Source organism: Lissotriton helveticus, chromosome 4_1, assembly GCF_964261635.1.
Source record: "Lissotriton helveticus chromosome 4_1, aLisHel1.1, whole genome shotgun sequence".
Lineage (NCBI taxonomy): Eukaryota > Metazoa > Chordata > Amphibia > Caudata > Salamandridae > Lissotriton > Lissotriton helveticus.
The window spans coordinates 72,246,906-72,266,450 of NC_136063.1; positions in this window are offsets into that span (position 1 = coordinate 72,246,906).

Consider the following 19,545-nt stretch of genomic DNA (forward strand, 5'->3'; position numbering starts at 1 on the left):
AATCACCCAGGCCTCAGACCCTCATTCACCCAGGCCTCAGACCGTCATTTACCCGGTCCTCAGACCCTTATTCACCCGGGCCTCAGACCCTCATTCACGCAGGCCTCAGACCCTTATTCACTCAGGCCTCGGACTCTCTTTCACCCAGGCCTTAGACCCTCATTCACCCGGTCCTCAGACCCTTATTCACCCTGGCTTCAGACCCTCATTAACCCAGGCCTCAGACCCTTATTCACTCAGGCCTCGGACTCTCTTTCACCCAGGCCTTAGACCCTCATTCACCCAGGCCTCAGACCCTCATTCACCCAGGCCTCAGACCCTCATTCACCCATGCCTCAGACCCTCATTTACCCAGGCCTCAGACCCTTATTCACTCAGGCCTCAGACCCTCATTCACCCGGGCCACTGACCCTCATTCACCCAGGCTCAGACCCTCATTCACCCGGGCCTCGGACCCTCATTCACCCAGGCCTCAGATCCTCATTCACCCAGGCCTCAGACCCTCATTCACCCAGGCCTCAGACCCTCATTCACCCAGGCCTCAGACCCTCATTCACCCAGGCCTCAGACCCTCATTGATCCAGGCCTCAGACACTCATCCATCCAGGCGTCAGACCCTCATTCATCCAGGCCTCAGCCCCTTATTCACCCAGGCCTCAGACCCTCATTCTCTCAGGCCTCAGACACTCATTCACCCAGGCCTCAGACCCTCATCCACCCAGGCCTCAGACCCTCATCCACCCAGGCCTCAGACCCTCATTCACCCCGGCCTCAGACCATCATCCACCCAGGCCTCAGACCCTCATTCACCCAGGCCTCAGATCCACATTAACCTAGGCTTCAGACCCTTATTCATCCAGGCCTCAGACCCTCATTCACCCAGGCCTCAGACCCTCATTCATCCAGGCCTCAGACCCTCATTCACCCAGGCCTCAGACCCTCATTTACTCAGGCCTCAGACCTTCATTCACCCGGGCCTCAGACCCTCATTCACCCAGGCCTCCGACACTCATTCACCCAGGCCTCAGACCCTCATTAACCCAGGCTTCAGACCCTCAATCACCCAGGTTCAGACCCTCATTCACCCAGGCCTCAGACCCTCATTCACTCAGGCTTCAGACCCTCATTAACTCAGGCCTCAGACCCTCATTCGCCCAGGCCTCAGACCCTCATTCACCCAGGCCTCAGACCCTCATTAACCCAGGCCACAGACCCTCAATCACCCAGGCCTCAGACCCTCATTCACCCAGGCCTCAGACCGTCATTTACCCGGTCCTCAGACCCTTATTCACCCGGGCCTCAGACCCTCATTCACGCAGGCCTCAGACCCTTATTCACTCAGGCCTCGGACTCTCTTTCACCCAGGCCTTAGACCCTCATTCACCCGGTCCTCAGACCCTTATTCACCCTGGCTTCAGACCCTCATTAACCCAGGCCTCAGACCCTTATTCACTCAGGCCTCGGACTCTCTTTCACCCAGGCCTTAGACCCTCATTCACCCAGGCCTCAGACCCTCATTCACTCAGGCCTCAGACCCTCATTCACCCGGGCTTCAGACCCTCATTCACCCGGGCCTCAGACCCTCATTCACCCAGGCCTCAGACCCTCATTAACCCAGGCTTCAGACACTCATTCACCCAGGTCTCAGCCCCTCATTTACCCAGGCCTCAGACCCTCATTCACCCAGGCCTCAGACCCTCATTCACCCCGGCCTCAGACCCTCATCCACCCAGGCCTCAGACCCTCATCCACCCAGGCCTCAGACCCTCATTCACCCCGGCCTCAGACCCTCATCCACCCAGGCCTCAGACCCTCATCCACCAAGGCCGCAGACTCTCATTCACCCAGGCCTGCGACCTCATTCCCCCAGGCCTCAGACCCTCATTCACCCAGGCCTCAGATCCACATTAACCTAGGCTTCAGACCCTCATTCATCCAGGCCTCAGACCCTCATTCACCCAGGCCTCAGACCCTCATTCACCCAGGCCTCAGACCCTCATTCAACCAGGCCTCAGACCCTCATTCACTTAGGCCTCAGACCTTCATTCACCCAGGCCTTAGACCCTCATTCACCCAGGCCTCAGACCCTCATTCACTCAGGCCTCAGACCCTCATTCACCCGGGCTTCAGACCCTCATTCACCCGGGCCTCAGACCCTCATTCACCCAGGCCTCAGACCCTCATTAACCCAGGCTTCAGACACTCATTCACCCAGGTCTCAGCCCCTCATTTACCCAGGCCTCAGACCCTCATTCACCCCGGCCTCAGACCCTCATCCACCCAGGCCTCAGACCCTCATCCACCCAGGCCTCAGACCCTCATTCACCCCGGCCTCAGACCCTCATCCACCCAGGCCTCAGACCCTCATCCACCAAGGCCGCAGACTCTCATTCACCCAGGCCTGCGACCTCATTCCCCCAGGCCTCAGACCCTCATTCCCCCAGGCCTCAGATCCACACTAACCTAGGCTTCAGACCCTCATTCATCCAGGCCTCAGACCCTCATTCACCCAGGCCTCAGACCCTCATTCACCCAGGCCTCAGACCCTCATTCAACCAGGCCTCAGACCCTCATTCACTTAGGCCTCAGACCTTCATTCACTCAGGCCTCAGACCCTCATTCACCCAGGCCTCAGCCCCTTATTCACCCAGGCTTCAGACCCTCATTTACTCAGGCTGCAGACACTCATTAACTCAGGCCTCAGACCCACATTCGCCCAGGCCTCAGACCCTCATTCACCCAGGCCTCAGACCCTCATTAACCCAGGCCACAGACCCTCATTCACCCAGGCCTCAGACCCTCATTCACCCAGGCCTCAGACCCTCATTAACCCAGGCTTCAGACCCACATTCACCCAGGCCTCGGACCCTCATTCACCCAGGCCTCAGATCCTCATTCACCCAGGCCTCAGACCCTCATTCACCCATGCCTCAGACCCTCATTCACTCAGGCCTCAGACCCTCATTCACCCGGGATTCAGACCCTCATTCATCCGGGCCTCAGACCCTCATTCACCCAGGCCTCAGACCCTCATTAACCCAGGCTTCAGACACGCATTCACCCAGGTCTCAGACCCTCATTGATCCAGGCCTCAGACACTCATTCTCTCAGGCCTCAGACACTCATCCACCCAGGCGTCAGACCCTCATTCAACAAGGCCTCAGACCCTCATTCTCTCAGGCCTCAGACACTCATTCACCCAGGTCTCAGACCATCATTCACCCAGGCCTCAGACCCTCATTCACCCCGGCCTCAGACCCTCATCCACCCAGGCCTCAGACCCTCATCCACCCAGGCCTCAGACCCTCATTCATCCAGGCCTCAGACCCTCATCCACCCGGGCCTCAGACCCTCATTCACTCAGGCCTCAGACCCTCATTCACCCAGGCTTCAGACCCTCATTCACCCAGGCCACAGACCCTCATTCACCCAGGCCTCAGACCCTCATTCACCCAGGCGTCAGACCCTCATTTACCCAGGCCTCAGACCCTCATTCACCCAGGCTTCAGACCCTCATTCACTCAGGCCTCAGACCCTCATTCACCCAGGCCTCAAACCCTCATTTACCCAGGCCTCAGACCCTCATTCACCCAGGTCTCAGACCCTCATTCACGCAGGCCTCAGACCCTCATTCACCCAGGTCTCAGACCCTCATTCACTCAGGCCTCAGACCCTCATTCACCCAGGCTTCAGACCCTCATTCGCCCAGGCCTCAGACCCTCATTCGCCCAGGCCTCAGACCCTCATTAACCCAGGCCTCAGACCCTCATTTACCCAGGCCTCAGACCCTCATTCACGCAGGCCTCAGACCCTCATTCCCCCAGACCTCAGACCCTCATTCACCCAGGCCACAGACCCTCATTCACCCAGGCCTCAGACCCTCATTCACTCAGGCTGCAGACACTCATTAACTCAGGCCTCAGACCCTTATTCACCCGGGCCTCAGACCCTCATTCGCCCAGGCCTCAGACCCTCATTAACCCAGGCCACAGACCCTCATTCACCCAGGCCTCAGACCCTCATTCACCCAGGCTTCAGACCCTCATTCACTCAGGCCTCAGACCCTCATTCACTCAGCCTTCAGACCCTCATTAACTCAGGCTTCAGACCCTCATTCACCCAAGCTTCAGACCCTCATTCACTCAGGCCTCAGACCCTCATTCACCCAGGCCTCAGACCCTCATTTACCCAGGCCTCAGACCCTTATTCTCCCGGGCCTCAGACCCTCATTCACCCTGGCCACAGACCCTCATTCACCCAGACCTCAGGCCCTCATTCAACCAGGCCTCAGATCCTCATTCACCCAGGCCTCAGACCCTCATTAATCCAGGCTTCAGACCCTTATTCACCCAGGCCACAGACCCTCATTCACCCAGGCCACAGACCCTCATTCACGCAGGCCTCGGACCCTCATTCACCCAGGCCTCAGATCCTCATTCACCCAGGCCTCAGACCCTCATTCACCCAGGTCTCAGACCCTCATTCACTCAGGCCTCAGACTCTCATTCACCCAGGCTTCAGACCCTCATTTACCCAGGCCTCAGACCCTCATTCCCCCAGGCCTCAGACCCTCATTCACCCAGGCCTCAGACCCTCATTTACCCAGGCCTCAGACCCTTATTCACCCGGGCCTCAGACCCTCATTCGCCCGGGCCTCAGACCCTCATTCACTCAGGCCTCAGACTCTCATTCACCCAGGCTTCAGACCCTCATTCACCCAGGCCTCAGACCCTCATTCCCCCAGGCCTCAGACCCTCATTCACCCAGGCCTCAGACCCTCATTTACCCAGGCCTCAGACCCTTATTCACCCGGGCCTCAGACCCTCATTCACCCAGGCCTGCGACCTCATTCCCCCAGGCCTCAGACCCTCATTCATCCAGGCCTCAGCCCCTCATTCAGACCCTCATTCACTCAGGCCTCAGACCCTCATTCACTCAGGCTTCAGACCCTCATTAACTCAGGCTTCAGACCCTCATTCACCCAGGCTTCAGACCCTCATTCACTCAGGCCTCAGACCCTCATTCACCCAGGCCTCAGACCCTCATTTACCCAGGCCTCAGACCCTCATTCACCCTGTGGTGAATGAGGGCCACAGACCCTCATTCACCCAGACCTCAGGCCCTCATTCAACCAGGCCTCAGATCCTCATTCACCCAGGCCTCAGACCCTCATTAATCCAGGCTTCAGACCCTCATTCACCCAGGCCACAGACCCTCATTCACCCAGGCAACAGACCCTCATTCACGCAGGCCTCGGGCCCTCATTCACCCAGGCCTCAGATGCTCATTCACCCAGGCCTCAGATCCTCATTCACTCAGGCCTCAGACCCTCATTCACTCAGGCCTCAGACCCTCATTCACCCTGGCTTCAGACCCTCATTAACCCAGGCCTCAGACCCTCATTCACTCAGGCCTCGGACCCTCTTTCACCCAGGCCTCAGACCCTCATTCACCCAGGCCTCAGACCCTCATTCACTCAGGCCTCAGACCCTCATTCACCCGGGCTTCAGACCCTCATTCACCCGGGCCTCAGACCCTCATTCACCCCGGCCTCAGACCCTCATTAACCCAGGCTTCAGACACTCATTCACCCAGGTCTCAGACCCTCATTTACCCAGCCCTCAGACCCTCATTCACCCAGGCCTCAGACCCTCATTCACCCAGGCCTCAGACCCTCATTCACTCAGGCGTCAGACCCTCATTCATCCAGGCGTCAGACCCTCATTCATCCAGGCCTCAGCCCCTCATTCACCCAGGCCTCAGACCCTCATTCACTCAGGCCTCAGACCCTCATTCACTCAGGCCTCAGACCCTCATTCACCCAGGCCTCAGACCCTCATTAACTCAGGCCTCAGACCCTCATTCACCCAGGCCTCAGACCCTCATTCACCCCGGCCTCAGACCCTCATCCACCCAGGCCTCAGACCCTCATTAACCCAGGCCTCAGACCCTCATTCACCCAGGCCTCAGACCCTCATTCATCCAGGCCTCAGACCCTCATTCACCCGGGCCTCAGCCCCTCATTCACCCGGGCCTCAGACCCTCATTCACCCGGGCCTCAGACCCTCATTCACTCAGGCCTCAGACTCTGATTCACCCAGGCTTCAGACCCTCATTCACCCAGACCTCAGACCCTCATTCACCCAGACCTCAGACCCTCATTCACCCAGGCCTCAGACCCTCATTCACCCAGGCCTCAGACCCTCATTCACCCGGGCCTCAGACCCTCATTCACCCAGGCCCCAGACCCTCATTCACTCAGGCCTCAGACCCTTATTCACCTAGGCCACAGACCCTCATTAACCCAGGCCTCAGACCCTCATTCACTCAGGCCTCAGACCCTCATTAACCCAGGCCCCAGACCCTCATTCACCCAGGCCTCAGACCCTCATTCACCCAGGCCTCAGACCCTCATTCACCCCGGCCTCATACCCTCATTCACCCCGGCCTCAGACCCTCAGTCACCCAGGCCACAGACCCTCATTCACCCAGGCCTCAGACCCTCATTCACCCAGGTTCAGACCCTCATTAACCCAGGTTCAGACCCTCATTCACCCAGGCCTCAGACCCTCATTCACCCAGGCCTCAGACCCTCATTCATCCAGGCTGCAGACCCTCATTCACCCAGGTTCAGACCCTCATTAACCCAGGTTCAGATCCTCATTCACCCAGGCCTCAGACCCCCATTCACTCAGGCCTCACACCCTCATTCACTCAGGCCTCAGACCCTCACTCACCCAGGCCGCAGACCCTCATTCACCCAGGCCTCAGACCCTCATTCACCCAGGCCTCAGACCCTCATTCACCCAGGCCTCAGACCCTTATTCACCCGGGCCTCAGACCCTCATTCGCCCAGGCCTCAGACCCTCATTAACCCAGGCCACAGACCCTCATTCACCCAGGCCTCAGACCCTCATTCACCCAGGCTTCAGACCCTCATTCACTCAGGCCTCAGACCCTCATTCACTCAGGCTTCAGACCCTCATTAACTCAGGCTTCAGACCCTCATTCACCCAGGCTTCAGACCCTCATTCACTCAGGCCTCAGACCCTCATTCACCCAGGCCTCAGACCCTCATTTACCCAGGCCTCAGACCCTTATTCTCCCGGGCCTCAGACCCTCATTCACCCTGGCCACAGACCCTCATTCACCCAGACCTCAGGCCCTCATTCAACCAGGCCTCAGACCCTCATTCACCCAGGTTCAGATCCTCATTCACCCAGTCCTCAGACCCTCATTCACTCAGGCCTCACACCCTCTTTCACCCAGGCCTCAGACCCTCATTCACCCAGGTTCAGATCCTCATTCACCCAGGCCTCAGACCCTCATTCACCCAGGCCTCAGACCCTCATTCACCCAGGTTCAGATCCTCATTCACCCAGGCCTCAGACCCTCATTCACCCAGGCCTCAGACCCTCATTCACTCAGGCTTCAGACCCTCATTAACTCAGGCCTCAGACCCTCATTCACCCGGGCTTCAGACCCTCATTCACCCAGGCCACAGACCCTTATTCACCCAGGCCTTTGACCTCATTCCCCCAGGCCTCAGACCCTCATTCACCCAGGCCTCAGACCCTCATTCACCCAGGCCTCAGACCCTCATTCACCCAGGTTCAGATCCTCATTCACCCAGGCCTCAGACCCCCATTCACTCAGGCCTCACACCCTCTTTCACCCAGGCCTCAGACCCTCATTCACCCAGGTTCAGATCCTCATTCACCCAGGCCTCAGACCCTCATTCACCCAGGCCTCAGACCCTCATTCACCCAGGCCTCAGACCCTCATTCATCCAGGTTCAGATCCTCATTCACCCAGGCCTCAGACCCCCATTCACTCAGGCTTCAGACCCTCATTCACCCAGGTTCAGATCCTCATTCACCCAGGCCTCAGACCCTCATTCATCCAGGCCACAGACCCTCCTTCACCCAGGTTCAGATCCTCATTCACCCAGGCCTCAGACCCTCATTCATCCAGGCCACAGACCCTCATTCACCCAGGCCTCAGACCCTCATTCACTCAGGCCTCAGACCCTCATTCACCCAGGCCTCAGACCCTGATTCACCCAGGCCTCAGACCCTCATTCATCCAGGCCACAGACCCTCATTCACCCAGGTTCAGATCCTCATTCACCCAGGCCTCAGACCCTCATTCATCCAGGCCACAGACCCTCATTCACCCAGGCCTCAGACCCACATTCACTCAGGCCTCAGACCCTCATTCACCCAGGCCTCAGACCCTGATTCACCCAGGCCTCAGACCCTCATTCACCCAGGCCTCAGACCCTTATTCACCCGGGCCTCAGACCCTCATTCACCCAGGCCACAGACCCTCATTCACCCAGGCCTCAGACCCTCATTCACCCAGGTTCAGATCCTCATTCACCCAGGCCTCAGACCCCCATTCACTCAGGCCTCACACCCTCTTTCACCCAGGCCTCAGACCCTCATTCACCCAGGTTCAGATCCTCATTCACCCAGGCCTCAGACCCTTATTCACCCGGGCCTCAGACCCTCATTCGCCCAGGCCTCAGACCCTCATTCACTCAGGCCTCAGACCCTCATTCACTCAGGCCTCAGACCCTCATTCACCCAGGCCTCAGACCCTCATTAACTCAGGCCTCAGACCCTCATTCACCCAGGCCTCAGACCCTCATTCACCCCGGCCTCAGACCCTCATCCACCCAGGCCTCAGACCCTCATTAACCCAGGCCTCAGACCCTCATTCACCCAGGCCTCAGACCCTCATTCATCCAGGCCTCAGACCCTCATTCACCCGGGCCTCAGCCCCTCATTCACCCGGGCCTCAGACCCTCATTCACCCGGGCCTCAGACCCTCATTCACTCAGGCCTCAGACTCTGATTCACCCAGGCTTCAGACCCTCATTCACCCAGACCTCAGACCCTCATTCACCCAGACCTCAGACCCTCATTCACCCAGGCCTCAGACCCTCATTCACCCAGGCCTCAGACCCTCATTCACCCAGGCCTCAGACCCTCATTCACCCAGGCCTCAGACCCTCATTCATCCAGGTTCAGATCCTCATTCACCCAGGCCTCAGACCCCCATTCACTCAGGCTTCAGACCCTCATTCACCCAGGTTCAGATCCTCATTCACCCAGGCCTCAGACCCTCATTCATCCAGGCCACAGACCCTCCTTCACCCAGGTTCAGATCCTCATTCACCCAGGCCTCAGACCCTCATTCATCCAGGCGTCAGACCCTCATTCATCCAGGCGTCAGACCCTCATTCATCCAGGCCTCAGCCCCTCATTCACCCAGGCCTCAGACCCTCATTCACTCAGGCCTCAGACCCTCATTCACTCAGGCCTCAGACCCTCATTCACCCAGGCCTCAGACCCTCATTAACTCAGGCCTCAGACCCTCATTCACCCAGGCCTCAGACCCTCATTCACCCCGGCCTCAGACCCTCATCCACCCAGGCCTCAGACCCTCATTAACCCAGGCCTCAGACCCTCATTCACCCAGGCCTCAGACCCTCATTCATCCAGGCCTCAGACCCTCATTCACCCGGGCCTCAGCCCCTCATTCACCCGGGCCTCAGAACCTCATTCACCCGGGCCTCAGACCCTCATTCACTCAGGCCTCAGACTCTGATTCACCCAGGCTTCAGACCCTCATTCACCCAGACCTCAGACCCTCATTCACCCAGACCTCAGACCCTCATTCACCCAGGCCTCAGACCCTCATTCACCCAGGCCTCAGACCCTCATTCACCCGGGCCTCAGACCCTCATTCACCCAGGCCCCAGACCCTCATTCACTCAGGCCTCAGACCCTTATTCACCTAGGCCACAGACCCTCATTAACCCAGGCCTCAGACCCTCATTCACTCAGGCCTCAGACCCTCATTAACCCAGGCCCCAGACCCTCATTCACCCAGGCCTCAGACCCTCATTCACCCAGGCCTCAGACCCTCATTCACCCCGGCCTCATACCCTCATTCACCCCGGCCTCAGACCCTCAGTCACCCAGGCCACAGACCCTCATTCACCCAGGCCTCAGACCCTCATTCACCCAGGTTCAGACCCTCATTAACCCAGGTTCAGACCCTCATTCACCCAGGCCTCAGACCCTCATTCACCCAGGCCTCAGACCCTCATTCATCCAGGCTGCAGACCCTCATTCACCCAGGTTCAGACCCTCATTAACCCAGGTTCAGATCCTCATTCACCCAGGCCTCAGACCCCCATTCACTCAGGCCTCACACCCTCATTCACCCCGGCCTCAGACCCTCAGTCACCCAGGCCACAGACCCTCATTCACCCAGGCCTCAGACCCTCATTCACCCAGGTTCAGACCCTCATTAACCCAGGTTCAGACCCTCATTCACCCAGGCCTCAGACCCTCATTCACCCAGGCCTCAGACCCTCATTCATCCAGGCTGCAGACCCTCATTCACCCAGGTTCAGACCCTCATTAACCCAGGTTCAGATCCTCATTCACCCAGGCCTCAGACCCCCATTCACTCAGGCCTCACACCCTCATTCACCCAGGCCTCAGACCCTCATTCACCCAGGCCTCAGACCCTTATTCACCCGGGCCTCAGACCCTCATTCGCCCAGGCCTCAGACCCTCATTAACCCAGGCCACAGACCCTCATTCACCCAGGCCTCAGACCCTCATTCACCCAGGCTTCAGACCCTCATTCACTCAGGCCTCAGACCCTCATTCACTCAGGCTTCAGACCCTCATTAACTCAGGCTTCAGACCCTCATTCACCCAGGCTTCAGACCCTCATTCACTCAGGCCTCAGACCCTCATTCACCCAGGCCTCAGACCCTCATTTACCCAGGCCTCAGACCCTTATTCTCCCGGGCCTCAGACCCTCATTCACCCTGGCCACAGACCCTCATTCACCCAGACCTCAGGCCCTCATTCAACCAGGCCTCAGACCCTCATTCACCCAGGTTCAGATCCTCATTCACCCAGGCCTCAGACCCCCATTCACTCAGGCCTCACACCCTCTTTCACCCAGGCCTCAGACCCTCATTTACCCAGGTTCAGATCCTCATTCACCCAGGCCTCAGACCCTCATTCACCCAGGCCTCAGACCCTCATTCACCCAGGTTCAGATCCTCATTCACCCAGGCCTCAGACCCTCATTCACCCAGGCCTCAGACCCTCATTCACTCAGGCTTCAGACCCTCATTAACTCAGGCCTCAGACCCTCATTCACCCGGGCTTCAGACCCTCATTCACCCAGGCCACAGACCCTTATTCACCCAGGCCTTTGACCTCATTCCCCCAGGCCTCAGACCCTCATTCACCCAGGCCTCAGACCCTCATTCACCCAGGCCTCAGACCCTCATTCACCCAGGTTCAGATCCTCATTCACCCAGGCCTCAGACCCCCATTCACTCAGGCCTCACACCCTCTTTCACCCAGGCCTCAGACCCTCATTCACCCAGGTTCAGATCCTCATTCACCCAGGCCTCAGACCCTCATTCACCCAGGCCTCAGACCCTCATTCACCCAGGCCTCAGACCCTCATTCATCCAGGTTCAGATCCTCATTCACCCAGGCCTCAGACCCCCATTCACTCAGGCTTCAGACCCTCATTCACCCAGGTTCAGATCCTCATTCACCCAGGCCTCAGACCCTCATTCATCCAGGCCACAGACCCTCCTTCACCCAGGTTCAGATCCTCATTCACCCAGGCCTCAGACCCTCATTCATCCAGGCCACAGACCCTCATTCACCCAGGCCTCAGACCCTCATTCACTCAGGCCTCAGACCCTCATTCACCCAGGCCTCAGACCCTGATTCACCCAGGCCTCAGACCCTCATTCATCCAGGCCACAGACCCTCATTCACCGAGGTTCAGATCCTCATTCACCCAGGCCTCAGACCCTCATTCATCCAGGCCACAGACCCTCATTCACCCAGGCCTCAGACCCACATTCACTCAGGCCTCAGACCCTCATTCACCCAGGCCTCAGACCCTGATTCACCCAGGCCTCAGACCCTCATTCACCCAGGCCTCAGACCCTTATTCACCCGGGCCTCAGACCCTCATTCACCCAGGCCACAGACCCTCATTCACCCAGGCCTCAGACCCTCATTCACCCAGGTTCAGATCCTCATTCACCCAGGCCTCAGACCCCCATTCACTCAGGCCTCACACCCTCTTTCACCCAGGCCTCAGACCCTCATTCACCCAGGTTCAGATCCTCATTAACCCTGGCCACAGACCCTCATTCACCCAGGCCACAGACCCTCATTAACTCAGGCCTCAGACCCTCATTCACCCGGGCCTCAGACCCTCATTCACCCAGGCTTCAGACCCTCATTCACTCAGGCCTCAGACCCTCATTCACTCAGGCTTCAGACCCTCATTAACTTAGGCTTCAGACCCTCATTCACCCAGGCTTCAGACCCTCATTCACTCAGGCTTCAGACCCTCATTCACCCAGGCTTCAGACCCTCATTCACTCAGGCCTCAGACCCTCATTCACCCAGGCCTCAGACCCTCATTTACCCAGGCCTCAGACCCTTATTCTCCCGGGCCTCAGACCCTCATTCACCCTGGCCACAGACCCTCATTCACCCAGACCTCAGGCCCTCATTCAACCAGGCCTCAGATCCTCATTCACCCAGGCCTCAGACCCTCATTAATCCAGGCTTCAGACCCTCATTCACCCAGGCCACAGAGCCTCATTCACCCAGGCCACAGACCCTCATTCACGCAGGCCTCGGACCCTCATTCACCCAGGCCTCAGATCCTCATTCACCCAGGCCTCAGACCCTCATTCACCCTGGCTTCAGACCCTCATTAACCCAGGCCTCAGACCCTCATTCACTCAGGCCTCGGACCCTCTTTCACCCAGGCCTCGGACCCTCATTCACCCAGGCCTCAGACCCTCATTCACTCAGGCCTCAGACCCTCATTCACCCGGGCTTCAGACCCTCATTCACCCGGGCCTCAGACCCTCATTCACCCAGGCCACAGACCCTCATTAACCCAGGCTTCAGACCCTCATTCACTCAGGCTTCAGACACTCATTCACCCAGGCCTCAGACCCTCATTCACCCCGGCCTCAGACCCTCATCCACCCAGGCCTCAGACCCTCATCCACCCAGGCCTCAGACCCTCATCCACCCAGGCCTCAGACCCTCATTCACCCGGGCCTCAGACCCTCATTCACCCAGGCCTCAGACCCTCATCCACCCAGGCCACAGACCCTCATTCACCCAGGCTTCAGACCCTCATCCACCCAGGCCGCAGACTCTCATTCACCCAGGCCTGCGACCTCATTCCCCCAGGCCTTAGACCCTCATTCCCCCAGGCCTCAGACCCTCATTCCCCCAGGCTTCAGACCCTCATTCATCCAGGCCTCAGACCCTCATTCACCCAGGCCTCAGACCCTCATTCACCCAGGCCTCAGACCCTCATTCACCCAGGCCTCAGACCCTCATTCACCCAGGCCTCAGACCTTCATTCACCCAGGCCTCAGACCCTCATTAACCCAGGCTTCAGACCCTCATCCACCCAGGCCTCAGACCCTCATTTACCCAGGCTTCAGACCCTCAATCACCCAGGCCTCAGACCCTCATCCACCCAGGCCTCAGACCCTCATCCACCCAGGCCTCAGACCCTCAATCACCCAGGCCTCAGACCCTCATTCACCCAGGCCTCAGACCCTCATTCACTCAGGCTGCAGACACTCATTAACTCAGGCCTCAGACCCTCATTCGCCCAGGCCTCAGACCCTCATTCACCCAGGCCTCAGACCCTCATTAACCCAGGCCACAGACCCTCATTCACCCAGGCCTCAGACCCTCATTCACCCAGGCCTCAGACCCTCATTTACCCGGTCCTCAGACCCTTATTCACCCGGGCCTCAGACCCTCATTCACCCAAGCCTCAGACCCTCATTAACCCAGGCCACAGACCCTCATTCACCCAGACCTCAGACCCTCATTAACCCAGGCCTTAGATCCTCATTCACCCAGGCGTCAGACCCTCATTCACCCAGGCCTCAGACCCTCATTAACCCAGGCCTCAGACCCTCATTTACCCAGACCTCAGACCCTCATTCATCCAGGCCTCAGCCCCTTTTTCACCCAGGCTTCAGACCCACATTCACCCAGGCCTCGGACCCTCATTCACCCAGGCCTCAGATCCTCATTCACCCAGGCCTCAGACCCTCATTCACCCATGCCTCAGACCCTCATTCACTCAGGCCTCAGACCCTCATTCACCCGGGATTCAGACCCTCATTCATCCGGGCCTCAGACCCTCATTAACCCAGGCTTGAGACACTCATTCACCCAGGCGTCAGACCCTCATTGATCCAGGCCTCAGCCCCTTATTCACCCAGGCCTCAGACCCTCATTCACCCAGGCCTCAGACCCTCATTCACCCAGGCCTCAGACCCTCATTCACCCAGGCCTCAGATCCTCATTCACCCAGGCCTCAGACCCTCATTCACCCTGGCTTCAGACCCTCATTAACCCAGGCCTCAGACCCTCATTCACTCAGGCCTCGGACCCTCTTTCACCCAGGCCTCGGACCCTCATTCACCCAGGCCTCAGACCCTCATTCACTCAGGCCTCAGACCCTCATTCACCCGGGCTTCAGACCCTCATTCACCCGGGCCTCAGACCCTCATTCACCCAGGCCTCAGACCCTCATTAACCCAGGCTTCAGACCCTCATTCACTCAGGCTTCAGACACTCATTCACCCAGGTCTCAGCCCCTCATTTACCCAGGCCTCAGACCCTCATTCACCCAGGCCTCAGACCCTCATTCACCCCGGCCTCAGACCCTCATCCACCCAGGCCTCAGACCCTCATCCACCCAGGCCTCAGACCCTCATCCACCCAGGCCTCAGACCCTCATTCACCCGGGCCTCAGACCCTCATTCACCCGGGCCTCAGACCCTCATTCGCCCAGGCCTCAAACCCTCATTAACCCAGGCCTCAGACCCTCATTTACCCAGGCCTCAGACCCTCATTCCCCCAGGCCTCAGACCCTCATCCACCCAGGCCGCAGACTCTCATTCACCCAGGCCTGCGACCTCATTCCCCCAGGCCTCAGACCCTCATTCCCCCAGGCCTCAGACCCTCATTCCCCCAGGCTTCAGACCCTCATTCATCCAGGCCTCAGACCCTCATTCACCCAGGCCTCAGACCCTCATTCACCCAGGCCTCAGACCCTCATTCACCCAGGCCTCAGACCCTCATTCACCCAGGCCTCAGACCTTCATTCACCCAGGCCTCAGACCCTCATTAACCCAGGCTTCAGACACTCATTCACCCAGGCCTCAGACCCTCATTTACCCAGGCTTCAGACCCTCAATCACCCAGGTTCAGACCCTCATTCACCCAGGCCTCAGACCCTCATTCACTCAGGCTGCAGACACTCATTAACTCAGGCCTCAGACCCTCATTCGCCCAGGCCTCAGACCCTCATTCACCCAGGCCTCAGACCCTCATTAACCCAGGCCACAGACCCTCATTCACCCAGGCCTCAGACCCTCATTCACCCAGGCCTCAGACCCTCATTTACCCGGTCCTCAGACCCTTATTCACCCGGGCCTCAGACCCTCATTCACCCAAGCCTCAGACCCTCATTAACCCAGGCCACAGACCCTCGTTCACCCAGACCTCAGACCCTCATTAACCCAGGCCTTAGATCCTCATTCACCCAGGCGTCAGACCCTCATTCACCCAGGCCTCAGACCCTCATTAACCCAGGCCTCAGACCCTCATTCACCCAGACCTCAGACCCTCATTCATCCAGGCCTCAGCCCCTTTTTCACCCAGGCTTCAGACCCACATTCACCCAGGCCTCGGACCCTCATTCACCCAGGCCTCAGATCCTCATTCACCCAGGCCTCAGACCCTCATTCACCCATGCCTCAGACCCTCATTCACTCAGGCCTCAGACCCTCATTCACCCGGGATTCAGACCCTCATTCATCCGGGCCTCAGACCCTCATTAACCCAGGCTTGAGACACTCATTCACCCAGGCGTCAGACCCTCATTGATCCAGGCCTCAGCCCCTTATTCACCCAGGCCTCAGACCCTCATTCACCCAGGCCTCAGATCCTCATTCACCCAGGCCTCAGACCCTCATTCACCCAGGCCTCAGACCCTCATTCACCCAGGCCTCAGACCCTCATTCACCCAGGCCTCAGACCCTCATTTACTCAGGCTGCAGACACTCATTAACTCAGGCCTCAGACCCTCATTCGCCCAGGCCTCAGACCCTCATTAACCCAGGCGTCAGACCCACATTCACCCAGGCCTCGGACCCTCATTCACCCAGGCCTCAGATCCTCATTCACCCAGGCCTCAGACCCTCATTCACCTGGGCCCCAGACCCTCATTCACTCAGGCCTCAGACCCTCATTCACCCAGACCTCAGACCCTCATTCATCCAGGCCTCAGCCCCTTTTTCACCCAGGCTTCAGACCCACATTCACCCAGGCCTCGGACCCTCATTCACCCAGGCCTCAGATCCTCATTCACCCAGGCCTCAGACCCTCATTCACCCATGCCTCAGACCCTCATTCACTCAGGCCTCAGACCCTCATTCACCCGGGATTCAGACCCTCATTCATCCGGGCCTCAGACCCTCATTAACCCAGGCTTGAGACACTCATTCACCCAGGCGTCAGACCCTCATTGATCCAGGCCTCAGCCCCTTATTCACCCAGGCCTCAGACCCTCATTCATCCGGGCCTCAGACCCTCATTCACCCAGGCCTCAGACCCTCATTAACCCAGGATTCAGACACGCATTCACCCAGGCCTCAGACCCTCATTGATCCAGGCCTCAGACCCTCATTCACCCCGGCCTCAGACCCTCATCCACCCAGGCCTCAGCCCCTTATTCACCCAGGCCTCAGACCCTCATTCTCTCAGGCCTCAGACACTCATTCACCCAGGTCTCAGACCATCATTCACCCAGGCCTCAGACCCTCATTCACCCCGGCCTCAGACCCTCATCCACCCAGGCCTCAGACCCTCATCCACCCAGGCCTCAGACCCTCATTCATCCAGGCCTCAGACCCTCATTCACCCGGGCCTCAGACCCTCATTCACCTGGGCCCCAGACCCTCATTCACTCAGGCCTCAGACCCTCATTCACCCAGGCTTCAGACCCTCATTCACCCAGGCTTCAGACACTCATTCACCCAGGTCTCAGACCCTCATTCACCCTGGCGTCAGACCCTCATTTACCCACGCCTCAGACCCTCATTCACCCAGGCTTCAGACCCTCATTCACCCGGGCCTCAGACCCTCATTCACTCAGGCCTCAAACCCTCATTTACCCAGGCCTCAGACCCTCATTCACCCAGGTCTCAGACCCTCATTCACGCAGGCCTCAGACCCTCATTCACCCAGGTCTCAGACCCTCATTCACTCAGGCCTCAGACCCTCATTCACCCAGGCTTCAGACCCTCATTCATCCAGGCCTCAGACCCTCATTCCCCCAGGCCTCAGACCCTCATTCACCCAGGCCTCAGACCCTCATTTACCCAGGCCTCAGAACCTTATTCACCCGGGCCTCAGACCCTCATTCGCCCAGGCCTCAGACCCTCATTAACCCAGGCCTCAGACCCTCATTTACCCAGGCCTCAGACCCTCATTCACGCAGGCCTCAGACCCTCATTCACCCAGGTCTCAGACCCTCATTCACTCAGGCCTCAGACTCTCATTCACCCAGGCTTCAGACCCTCATTCACCCAGGCCTCAGACCCTCATTCCCCCAGGCCTCAGACCCTCATTCACCCAGGCCTCAGACCCTTATTCACCCGGGCCTCAGACCCTCATTCGCCCAGGCCTCAGACCCTCATTAACCCAGGCCACAGACCCTCATTTACCCAGGCCTCAGACCCTCATTCGCCCAGGCTTCAGACCCTCATTCACTCAGGCCTCAGACCCTCATTCACTCATGCTTCAGACCCTCATTAACTCAGGCTTCAGACCCTCATTCACCCAGGCTTCAGACCCTCATTCACTCAGGCCTCAGACCCTCATTCACCCAGGCCTCAGACCCTCATTCACCCAGGCCTCAGACCCTCATTCACCCGGGCCTCAGACCCTTATTCTCCCGGGCCTCAGACCCTCATTCACCCTGGCCACAGACCCTCATTCAACCAGGCCTCAGATCCTCATTCACCCAGGCCTCAGACCCTCATTAATCCAGGCCTCAGACCCTCATTCACCCAGGCCACAGACCCTCATTCACACAGGCCACAGACCCTCATTCACGCAGGCCTCGGACCCTCATTCACCCAGGCCTCAGATCCTCATTCACCCAGGCCTCAGACCCTCATTCACCCAGGTCTCAGACCCTCATTCACTCAGGCCTCAGACTCTCATTCACCCAGGCCTCAGACCCTCATTCACCCAGGCCTCAGACCCTCATTCACCCCGGCCTCATACCCTCATTCACCCAGGCCTCAGACCCTCATTAACCCAGGCCACAGACCCTCATTCACCCAGGCCTCAGACCCTCATTCACCCAGGTTCAGACCCTCATTAACCCAGGTTCAGACCCTCATTCACCCAGGCCTCAGACCCTCATTCACCCAGGCCTCAGACCCTCATTCATCCAGGCTGCAGACCCTCATTCACCCAGGTTCAGACCCTCATTAACCCAGGTTCAGATCCTCATTCACCCAGGCCTCAGACCCCCATTCACTCAGGCCTCACACCCTCATTCACTCAGGCCTCAGACCCTCATTCACCCAGGCCGCAGACCCTCATTCACCCAGGCCTCAGACCCTCATTCACCCAGGCCTCAGACCCTCATTCACCCAGGCCTCAGACCCTTATTCACCCGGGCCTCAGACCCTCATTCGCCCAGGCCTCAGACCCTCATTAACCCAGGCCACAGACCCTCATTCACCCAGGCCTCAGACCCTCATTCACCCAGGCTTCAGACCCTCATTCACTCAGGCCTCAGACCCTCATTCACTCAGGCTTCAGACCCTCATTAACTCAGGCTTCAGACCCTCATTCACCCAGGCTTCAGACCCTCATTCACTCAGGCCTCAGACCCTCATTCACCCAGGCCTCAGACCCTCATTTACCCAGGCCTCAGACCCTTATTCTCCCGGGCCTTAGACCCTCATTCACCCTGGCCACAGACCCTCATTCACCCAGACATCAGGCCCTCATTCAACCAGGCCTCAGACCCTCATTCACCCAGGTTCAGATCCTCATTCACCCAGGCCTCAGACCCACATTCACTCAGGCCTCACACCCTCTTTCACCCAGGCCTCAGACCCTCATTCACCCAGGTTCAGATCCTCATTCACCCAGGCCTCAGACCCTCATTCACCCAGGCCTCAGACCCTCACTCACCCAGGTTCAGATCCTCATTCACCCAGGCCTCAGACCCTCATTCACCCAGGCCTCAGACCCTCATTCACTCAGGCTTCAGACCCTCATTAACTCAGGCCTCAGACCCTCATTCACCCGGGCCTCAGACCCTCATTCACCCAGGCCACAGACCCTTATTCACCCAGGCCTTTGACCTCATTCCCCCAGGCCTCAGACCCTCATT